The 9,579-nt window shown below is 39.1% G+C and overlaps 1 pseudogene; it reads left to right on the forward strand.

Moving 5' to 3' along the window:
- The first annotated feature begins 839 nt into the window (after positions 1 to 839).
- LOC133754080 (egl nine homolog 1-like) lies at positions 840 to 1,901 on the forward strand (annotated as a pseudogene).
- Positions 1,902 to 9,579: the final 7,678 nt, after the last annotated feature.

Here is a 9,579-nt window from a genome sequence, read left to right on the forward strand (position 1 = left end):
AAGAGTATTTCTCATACAGATATTCATTTTCTGGATTGTACTTTGTCCATTACCATTGTTTTCTATTTGCTTTTATGGGGACCTGGTAACCCATTTGATTGTGTTGATCCTGTACCCAATAATTTTGCCTAATTCACCTATCAGCTCATATTTGGTTTTGGATTATGTTGGATTATCTCTACATATACTCGTATCATTAACATGTTAACAGTTCTGCTGCTTAAAAGCTGACCCGATACCTTAAATTTCCTTTTGTTTGCTTGATTTCCCTAATTATGCATCCAGGCCAATGTTAGAGAGTAAGAGGAGAAAGCCTTTTCAAGTTTACTCTCAAGGAAAAATTGTTCAGTATCCTGAACCAAGCATATGTGCGGCCACTGCCCCCTCAGACTCCCCTTGTCCCTCGCTCCCCCTCCTCCGCCCTCGTGCTCCCCCAGCCCTGGTCACCACCAGGCAGCGGTGTCAGTGCAGAGCACGCAGAGCAAGTGGCGTTCGCACGCCCTGCGCAGCTCCACAAGCTGGGCCCAGCACCCGGGATGGTGAGGCGGTGGCCTGGAAGGCTGCTGGTCTAACACGCCTAGAGTGGAGATTCTGGTCCCCACGCAGGCCATACACCCTCAACCCTTGCACAATGAGGCGCTGAAGCAGCCGCTGGCGCTGCAGGGCCGTCCCTAAGGAGGAAAAAGCGACCTGGCGGAGGGCGTTGGCGCCGGCCTGCTTGAGTAGAAGGGGGCAGGTGCTATGGCACAGAAACGTTCCTTGCAGCTCTCCCTGCTCCCTGGCCCTGGACTAGGCTGTCCGGCCCCCACCTCTCCTATTCCACCACCGCTGCCTCCACCATGGGCAATGACAGCGGCGGGCCTGCAAGGAGGGGCCGGAGCAAGGTTACCGGTGGTACTGAGAGCCCTGTGGGAAGATGGAGAACCTGCTGTGCTGCCATAGCACCAGCGCCCGGACTGGAGGAAGCAGGAGCTCGTGTGCCAGGCCCGCAGCAGCACCACGGCCTTTCCCCTACACCGCGGCCCAGGGCCGGTGGAACGGGAGCCCAGGAGGCCAGGAGCTGCGCATCCCTACAGCACCTCAGCTGCTGCCAAGGCTTCAGGCAGGCAGCCGCAAATGCAGCCAAGGCAAAGGCAAATTCCGTGGCCCACCCTGCAGTAGCCTCGCACCCCAGCCTCCAGGGCCCAGAGATGGCCAAAGCGGAGCCAGGGAAGGAGGAGCCTCTGATCCGCGGTCGCTGTACCTGGAGAAGGTGAACCTGTACCCGCCAAGCAACAGACCAGGCTATGGACTGAGCCATAGCTGTGGTCTGCAACCCAAAGGGCGGAGGAAGCCGCTTCCGACACTGCCTTGCATGAACAAGCAGGACATCTGTGTAGTGGACGACTTCCTGGGCAAGGAGACTGGGCAGCAGATCGGCGATGGAGTGTGCAGCCTGCACTACAGAGGCAGGTTCATGGATGGCCTGCCGGGTGGCCCGAACAGCGAATCGTGCAAGGACATCAGAAGGGATAAGATCACCTGGATCAAGGGCAAGGAGCCCGACTGTGAAACCGCTGGGCTGCTGATGAGCAGCATGGACGACCTGATCCACCACTGTAACGAGAAGCTGGGCAACTACAAAATCATTGGCAGGACGAAAGCCATGCTTGTTATCCAGGCAGTGGAACAGGTTATGTGCAGTATGTTGATAATCCAGATGGAGATGGGAGATGTGTGACTTGAATATATTATCTTAATAAAGACTGGGGTGCCAAGGTAAGTGCAGGTGTACTTCAAATTTTTCCAGAAGGCAAACATTGACAATTGCTGACATTGAACTCAAATTTGATAGACTGCTGTTCTTCTGGTCTGACTGTCACAACCCTCATGAAGTACAACCAGCATATGCTTCTAGGTGAACAATACCTATTGGGTATTTTGATGCAGATGAGACAGCAGGAGCTAAAGTAAAATACCTAACAGGTGAAAAAGGAGTGAGGGTTGAATGCAATAAACCTTCTGAGTCAATCAGTAAATATGTCTTATAGAGCCTCTCATCCAGCAGTACCCTTGGTTCACTACAATAATTGTTGACACTGTTTGTTAACTTGTGAATACAAATAAATGGGATAAAGAAAAATAGACAACCAGTAGGCATTTTCAACAGGAAAAGATGCAACTGTTTTATGTTGCATCAAACAAGATTTCACTGCTATGGCTTTGTACTGCATGATCCACTCAGAATCTGTGATTGCTTATGGGAGGGAGGTAAGCTGTCAGTGGAAAATGATTTTTACATCTGGACATGAAATATGTGCCCTGTGTAGAATTTTTTCATCCCTACATATTGTCTGATCTGTCATCTCGCTGAGTTCATTTCATCTCTTCCTTTTCTATATCAAGTTTGAATTTGGGGTAATTTTTGTATGATTAGGTACAATTTATCAAAACTGAATGGAGAAAAAAAGTTACAGTATTATTTCTTAATCTATTTTTGTAAACTTCATACTATTAAATTTTTGCCCTAAAAGACCTCTCAAAATGATTGTTGCTAGTGGCTGATGGTTAATTCATTTTCTTTTCAATTAAAATAAGAAAAGGAGTGCTTTACCAATGGAAACATCAGATTCTTTTGTAGTCCTATTTTGCTCTAATTTGTATTCTTAAAGATTGTTGCTGTCATGTTTTTGACATTGTTAATAATGAAACCTAACAGTGAAACAGTCACCATTTATTACCAGTAACTTCAGTTCATGTTTTATAAAGAAAAATACACTGTAAGAAGGATTTATCTTTTTAGTTGTTTTTTGAACAAAACTAAAGTGGCTGGCATTAAGTGAACTTGAGATTATCCTCAGCATCGAGTTCTTAAGATAAAGGGCTTTCTTCTGCATTCAGGTGTTTCCTACAGAGGTAGATGATAATTTCCCATTTCTAAGGTTTTCCCTTTTGCTTCTCAAATTGAGTGTACTTTCAAATTTCTTGTTTTCTTCCTAATACTATAATCCATCTGATTTTCAGGTCAGAACTCTGTTTCTTTTGAAGAACATCAGGGGGAGATTATATTTGCATTGAGAAGGAAATGTGTTTTTACAGACTTGATGTTCAGTGAGTTTTCAGACAGCTCTGAGACATTCCCCAAATGTGACGCCAGCCTTCTTGTCAGAACTGAAAGATGTATGCTTAGTTTAGAAAAACAAACAAGCGCAAAACCAGATAATTTTATTTTTATGTTTTTGTGCATTTTATTTTTTATATTTTAGAAAAAGAAGGACCATTACATAATCACACAAGGCCTCTCAGACTTCTGTTACTTAAAGAATGAGTTGAGATAGACATCTTAGATTTCACTCTCCTAAGCTCTTCAGCAAAGAGCCCTTACCAATTTAAGTTTTCAACCCCCTTCTTCAATCTTCTTTGCCAAAAGCTAAGTATATAGAAACATTTCTATATATTTCTTTTTTTAAAGATTTGTTTTATTTATTTGAAAGTCAAAGTTACACAGAGAGAGAAGGAGAGGCAGAGAGAGAGAGAGAGGTCTTACATCTGCTGGTTTACTCCCCAATTGGCTGAGCTGATCTGAAGCTAGGAGCCAGAAGCCTCCTCCAGTTCTCCCACAAGGCTGTAGGGATCCAAGGACTTGGGCTATCTTCTACAGCTTTCCCAGGCCATAGCAAATAGCTGCATTGGAAGTGGAGCAGCTGGGACCCATATAGGATGCTGGCACTGCAGGCAGCAGCTTTACCTGCTACGCCACAGTGCTGGCCCCTCTATATATTTCAATTTACAACAGTTTTAGCATCTGTATAGTTTGTATGCAATTAGAGACCTTTTCTATGGAAAGCTCAGTAATTTTTATTAAAAGATTACTATTGTTCATGTGCATATGAAAAAATTATTTAGTGAAACTGACAGTATGGATTTAGAATGATTAATTATTTGATATCGTGTTCTCACTTAGGAGAATCTGCAGGAAAAAAAGTGGCAGTTTATTGTTTTTCCTTGCTCATGTTGAGCTTTGTCTACTTCCTCCTCCAGCTGATAACATAACATCTCTATAGTAAGTGCCTCTCTGCCAGTCTGACCTGGGAGGACAAGTTATCCTTGACATCTGGTCTATAGTGCAGTGCACTGCATTTTGCCAAAACTCAAAAGCATTGTAATTTTTAGGGTTAGTAGAAATTGTTTTAAGTAGACTGAAATCTGTTAAGATGTATAGCATAGGCTTTTAAGTTGGGAGCCCCTGTTCAAATGTGTGTAGCTTTGCAGTTGTACAATTATCAGATACAACTATCCATTGTTTGTGCTTGGTAGACAGGGCTTAAATTGTATATTTTTGCAAAAGTTTAAATACTTTCTTGGAGATCAGTGCAAAAATATCAAGAAATCAGGATATCCATTTCTTTTAATATTCGTTGAAACTATTTGATGTTATTGGGACTGTTAACTTGTCACCAAGCAGGACTATATTTAAAACTAAATTGAAAATGGTTTGTGGCCTATATGTGTTTATTTCTCATTAAAGATAATTCTTCACAGTGCTTATTTTTATTCAACACATTAAACAGTTGTAAAACAGAACTTTATCAATAGTAGGCAAAGAATTTCAGGATTCCTATATAGACAAGACTATAAAGTCATAATTTGGAAAGCAGTGTTTCATTATAAAATAGCTCTCAGGGTGCTTGTAAAGCTAATCTAATTAAATAGATATATAAATATTCTTGAAAAAAATTGAATGGTTCCTAGATAAAATTCTGGCATGACAGACCCCCATTGTAGCAAATTATTTAAAAGAAAAACAAAAAGCCAACCATTTAAATGTTCTGTAAATGGTCTGAAAGTCATCCAGCAAGTAAAAGAAAAATAGTTACTGAGGAAGATATTCTAAGAATCAGGAAGAGTATGGAGATCCAGTGGTATTTGAATCCAGACCTTCTCTCCTCCTCCTGTCAGTGAAATGGGAACTCTGTTTCAGACATATGGAGTCAAGAGCATGATGCATCCTCTCGTAGCCGTTGGCTGGCGAGTATTCTGAATGTGACAAGACACACTCATTTTCCTCCTTCCCCAGGTACCTGCTTCTGGTCATATGTTATATTGAGTGCAACTGAGAGGTGGGCTCTTGACCTCATTTGTTGATGGGGGATCTACATTGTGCATAAGAATGCTTAGATACCATCATCAATTGCAAGTAATGTTTATAGCAGGCAGATTTCACAAAATAGATTTCTGATTGCTGTGGATTGGAGGGATTGTTAAGAAAGAGTTAAAGGATACTAAATTTTGGGGGGTGGTTGCACTTTAACAAAATAGGCAACTTTTTTTACACAAAAGGTATAATTTCCATATTTTAAAGATGTTTTAAAAATTATATTTAAGTTACACAATTCCATGTATTTTCATATGTGGAAATTTAGGAGCATAGTGATACTTCCCACCCTACCCTCTCTCCAACCCATGCTTCAACCCTTCTTCTTTCTCCCTCTCATATTCACTCTTAATTTTTACAAAGATCTATATTCAGTTTAATTCCTGATTGTATAGTTAACCCTACACTAAGTAAGAGTTCAACAAACAGTATAAAAAAAAAAGCACTGTTCCTCAACAATTGAGACAAGATCTGTAAACAATCATCAAGTCCCAAAATGTCCATTTCACTCCAACACATTACATTTTGGGCACTTTATTATCTCAGGTTGGGAAAAGCACATGATATCTATCTTTTTGGGATGAGCTTATTTCACTAAGTATAATGATGTCCAGATGAATCCATTTTGTCAAAAAGTACAGGATTTCAATTTTTTTATGGCTGAGTAGTGATTCATAGTGTGTAAATACCATAATTTCTTTATCATGTCATCAGTTGATGGACATCTGGGTCAATGCCATATCTTAGCTATTGTGAATTCAGCTGCAATGAACATGGGGGTACAGATAACACTTTCATATGCTGATTTCATTTTATTTAGGTAAATTCCCAAGAATGAAATTACTAGTTTATATGATAAATTTATTTTCAGATTTCTGCTATATCCCTATAATGTCTTCCATAATGGCTCTAACCAGTTTATATTGGATTAAGGTAACTTTTTCCCCCACATCCTCACCAGCATTTGTTCTTTCTAGATTTCTGTATGAGAACTGTTCTAATTGGGATAAAGTGAAACCTCATTGTGGTTTTGATTTGCATTTCCCTGATGGCATTTCCTAAGCATTTTTTCAAGTGTCCATTGGCCATTTAAATTTCCTCTCTTGAAAAATGCCTATTCAAGTCCTTTTCCCAATTCTCAACTATATTGTTTTGTTATTGAATATTCAGTAGCTTAGTTTGCAAATATTTCCTCCCATTCAGTTGGTTGTCTCTTCACTTTTCTGAGAGTCTCTTTTGCAGTGCTGAAGCTTCCCGGCATGATGTAATCCCATTTGTCAATTTTGGCTTTGATTGTGCTTCTGGGTTCTTTTCCAAGAAGTCTGTGCCTATGCCCATGTCTTGCAGTGTTTCCCTTTTGTTCTCTAGTAACTGGATGGTATCAGGTCATAGATTTAGGTATTTGATCAATTTTAGTATACGTTTGTGTAAGGTAGAGGTCCGGTTTCATATGTCTGCAAGTGGAAATCCAAACTTCCCAGCACAATTTGTTGAAGGGACTGAATAAGTTGATTGTAGATGTGTGGATTGATTTCTGGAGTTCCATTCTGTTCCATTGGTCTTCACATCTAAGTTTGTGCCAGTACTATGCTGTTTTATTAATGACTACCCCGTAGTGTGTCTTGAAATCTGGTATTTTGGTGCCTCTGGCTTTGTTTTTGTTGTATAAGTTTGCTTTAGGTATTTGGGAACATTTTTGTTTCCACATGAATTTTAGAATCACTAGTATAGATCTGAGAAGAATGTTCTTGGTATTTTTTTGACAGGCAGAGTGGATAGTAAAAAAGAGAGAGAGAGACAGAGAGAAAGGTCTTCCTTTTTGCCGTTGGTTCACCCTCCAATGGCTGCTGCGGCTGGCGCATCTCCCTGATCCGAAGCCAGGAGCCAGGTACTTCTGGTCTCCCATGTGGGTGCAGGGCCCAAGGACTTGGGCCATCCTCCACTGCCTTCCTGGGCCATAACAGAGAGCTGGCCTGGAAGAGGGGCAACCGGGATAGAATCTGGCACCCCGACCGGGACTAGAACCTGGTCTGCCGGTGCCACAAGGCAGAGGATTAGCCTGTTAAGCCACGGTGCCAACCTGTTCTTGGTATTTTGATTGGGATCATGTTGAATCTGTAAATTGATTTTGGTATTATGGACATTTTGATAATATTGATTCTTCCAATGCATGAAAATGGAAGATTTTTCAATTTTTTAATATCTTCTTCTTTAAGATCTTTCCCTAATGCTTTATTATTTTTGTCATGGAGAATTTGACATTCTTGGTTAAACTGATTTGAAAGTATTAATTTTTTGTAACTATTGTGAATGGATTTATCTTAAACTTTCTTCATGAGTCATGTCATTTTCTGTGTATACAAAGGCTATTGATTTTCATGTGCTAACTTTATATCTTGCCACTTTATCAAACACTTTTATGAGCTCCATTAGTCTCTCAGTGGAGTATTTTTTTTGGGGGGGAGGATCTCCTATGTATAGAATCATGTTATCTGCATATAGGGATAGTTTAACTTCCTCCTTTCCAATTTGTACCTCTTTGATTTCTTTTTCTTGCCTAATAGTTCTGACAGTAACTTCCAGGAGTATATTAAGTAACAATGGTGAGAGTGGCCATCTTTATATGGTTCTGGATCTTAGGGAGAATGCTTATAGCATTTCCCCATTCAGTAGGATGATGTTTGTGGGTTTTTCATAAATTGCCTTGTGTTGAAGAATGTTCCTTATATATACAATTTTTAAAAGTTTTAATCAGGAATGGATTTTGTATTTATCAAATGCTTTCTCTTCATCCATTGAGATAACCATATGTTTTTTGTTTTATAGTTTGTTAATGTGATGTATCACATTTATTTATTTGGGAATGTTGAAACAGTCCTACATATAAGAGGTAAACCCCAATAGGTCTGGGTAAATGAGCTTTATGATTTGTTGTTCAATTAGCTAATATTTTGTTGGGGATTTTTTGCATCTAAGTTCAGCAGGGGTATTGGTCTATAGGTTTATTTGTCTGTTGTTTCTTTTGCTGGTTTAAGAATTAAGATTATGCTGGCTTCATAGGAGTTTGGGAGGTTTGCCTCTCTTTCAGTTGCTCTGAATAGCTTGAGAAGAATGGAATCTTCTTAATTCTTCTTTAAATGTCTTGTAGAATTGAGTAGTGAAACCATCCAGTCCTGGGATTTTCTTTATTGGAATAATTTAATTACATATTCAGTTTCTGTCTTGGTTATTGGTCTGTTAGATTTTCTGTCTTTATCCTCAATTTTCTTAGATTGTATGTGTACAGATATCTATACATTTCTTCATGGTTTCCCAATTTATTGGCATATAGCTCTTTGTAGTATTTCCTGATAATTCTTTTTATTTCTATGGTATCTATTGTTACATTTTCTTTTTCATTTCTGATTTTATTGATGTGGATATTTTCCTTCATTATTCTTAGTTGGGCCAATGGTATATCAATTCTATGTATTTTTTCAAAAAAATCAGCTCCTCATCTCACTGATATTTTGTATTTTTGTTTCAATTTTGTGTATTTCTTCTCTAGTACTAAGTATTTTTCCTTTCTACTAATTTGGGGTTTGGTTCATTTTTTTCCTAGGTCTTTGAGATGCATTCACAGCTCACTTATTTGGTGTCTTTCAATTTCTTATATAGGTACCCGTTGCTATAAATGTCCCTCTCAGCACTTCCTTTATGGTATCTTGTAAGTTTATATATGATGTATTGTACTGTTTCTTTCTTTCTAGAAATATTTTGATTCCTTCTATGACCTACTGTTCATTCAGAAGCATGTTGTTCAGTCTCCATTTGTCTACATATGTCCTAGAGATTCTTGAATTGTTGATTTCCAGGTTTATTCCACTTTGGCCAGGGAAGATGCATGGTAGGATTTCAATTTTTTTTTAATTTGCTGAGATTTGCAGTACTGTGTAGCCTATGGTCTATGCTAGAGAAAGTTCCATGCACTGGTGAGAAGAATGTGTGTTCTTCTACTGTGAGATGAAAAGCTCTGTAGGTATCTTTTAGGTCCATTTGGTCTACAATATTGATAAATTTTGTTGTATCCTTGCTGATTTTTTGTCTGGTGATTTGTCCATTTCTAAAAGTGGAGTGTTGATGCCCCTCATTACTATTTAATTGGAATCTAAATCTCTATTTAGATCCCTTAACATTTCATTTAAATATCCTGATGCCCTGTAATTGGGTGCATATTCACTTATTATTATGACATCTCCCTGTTTAATTGATCTCTTAATTATTACACATGCCCTTATCTGTCTCTTATTACAGGTTTTGTGTTAAACTCTATTTTGTCTGATATTAGCAGAGCTACACCAGCTCTTTTTTGGTTTCCGTTAGTATAGAATAACTTTTTCCATTCTGTTTCAGTCCACAAGTATCTTTGTTGGTAAGATGTGTTTCTTGTATGCAGCAAATAGATG

The sequence above is a fragment of the Lepus europaeus genome, chromosome Y, assembly GCF_033115175.1.
Source record: "Lepus europaeus isolate LE1 chromosome Y, mLepTim1.pri, whole genome shotgun sequence".
Taxonomy (NCBI): domain Eukaryota; kingdom Metazoa; phylum Chordata; class Mammalia; order Lagomorpha; family Leporidae; genus Lepus; species Lepus europaeus.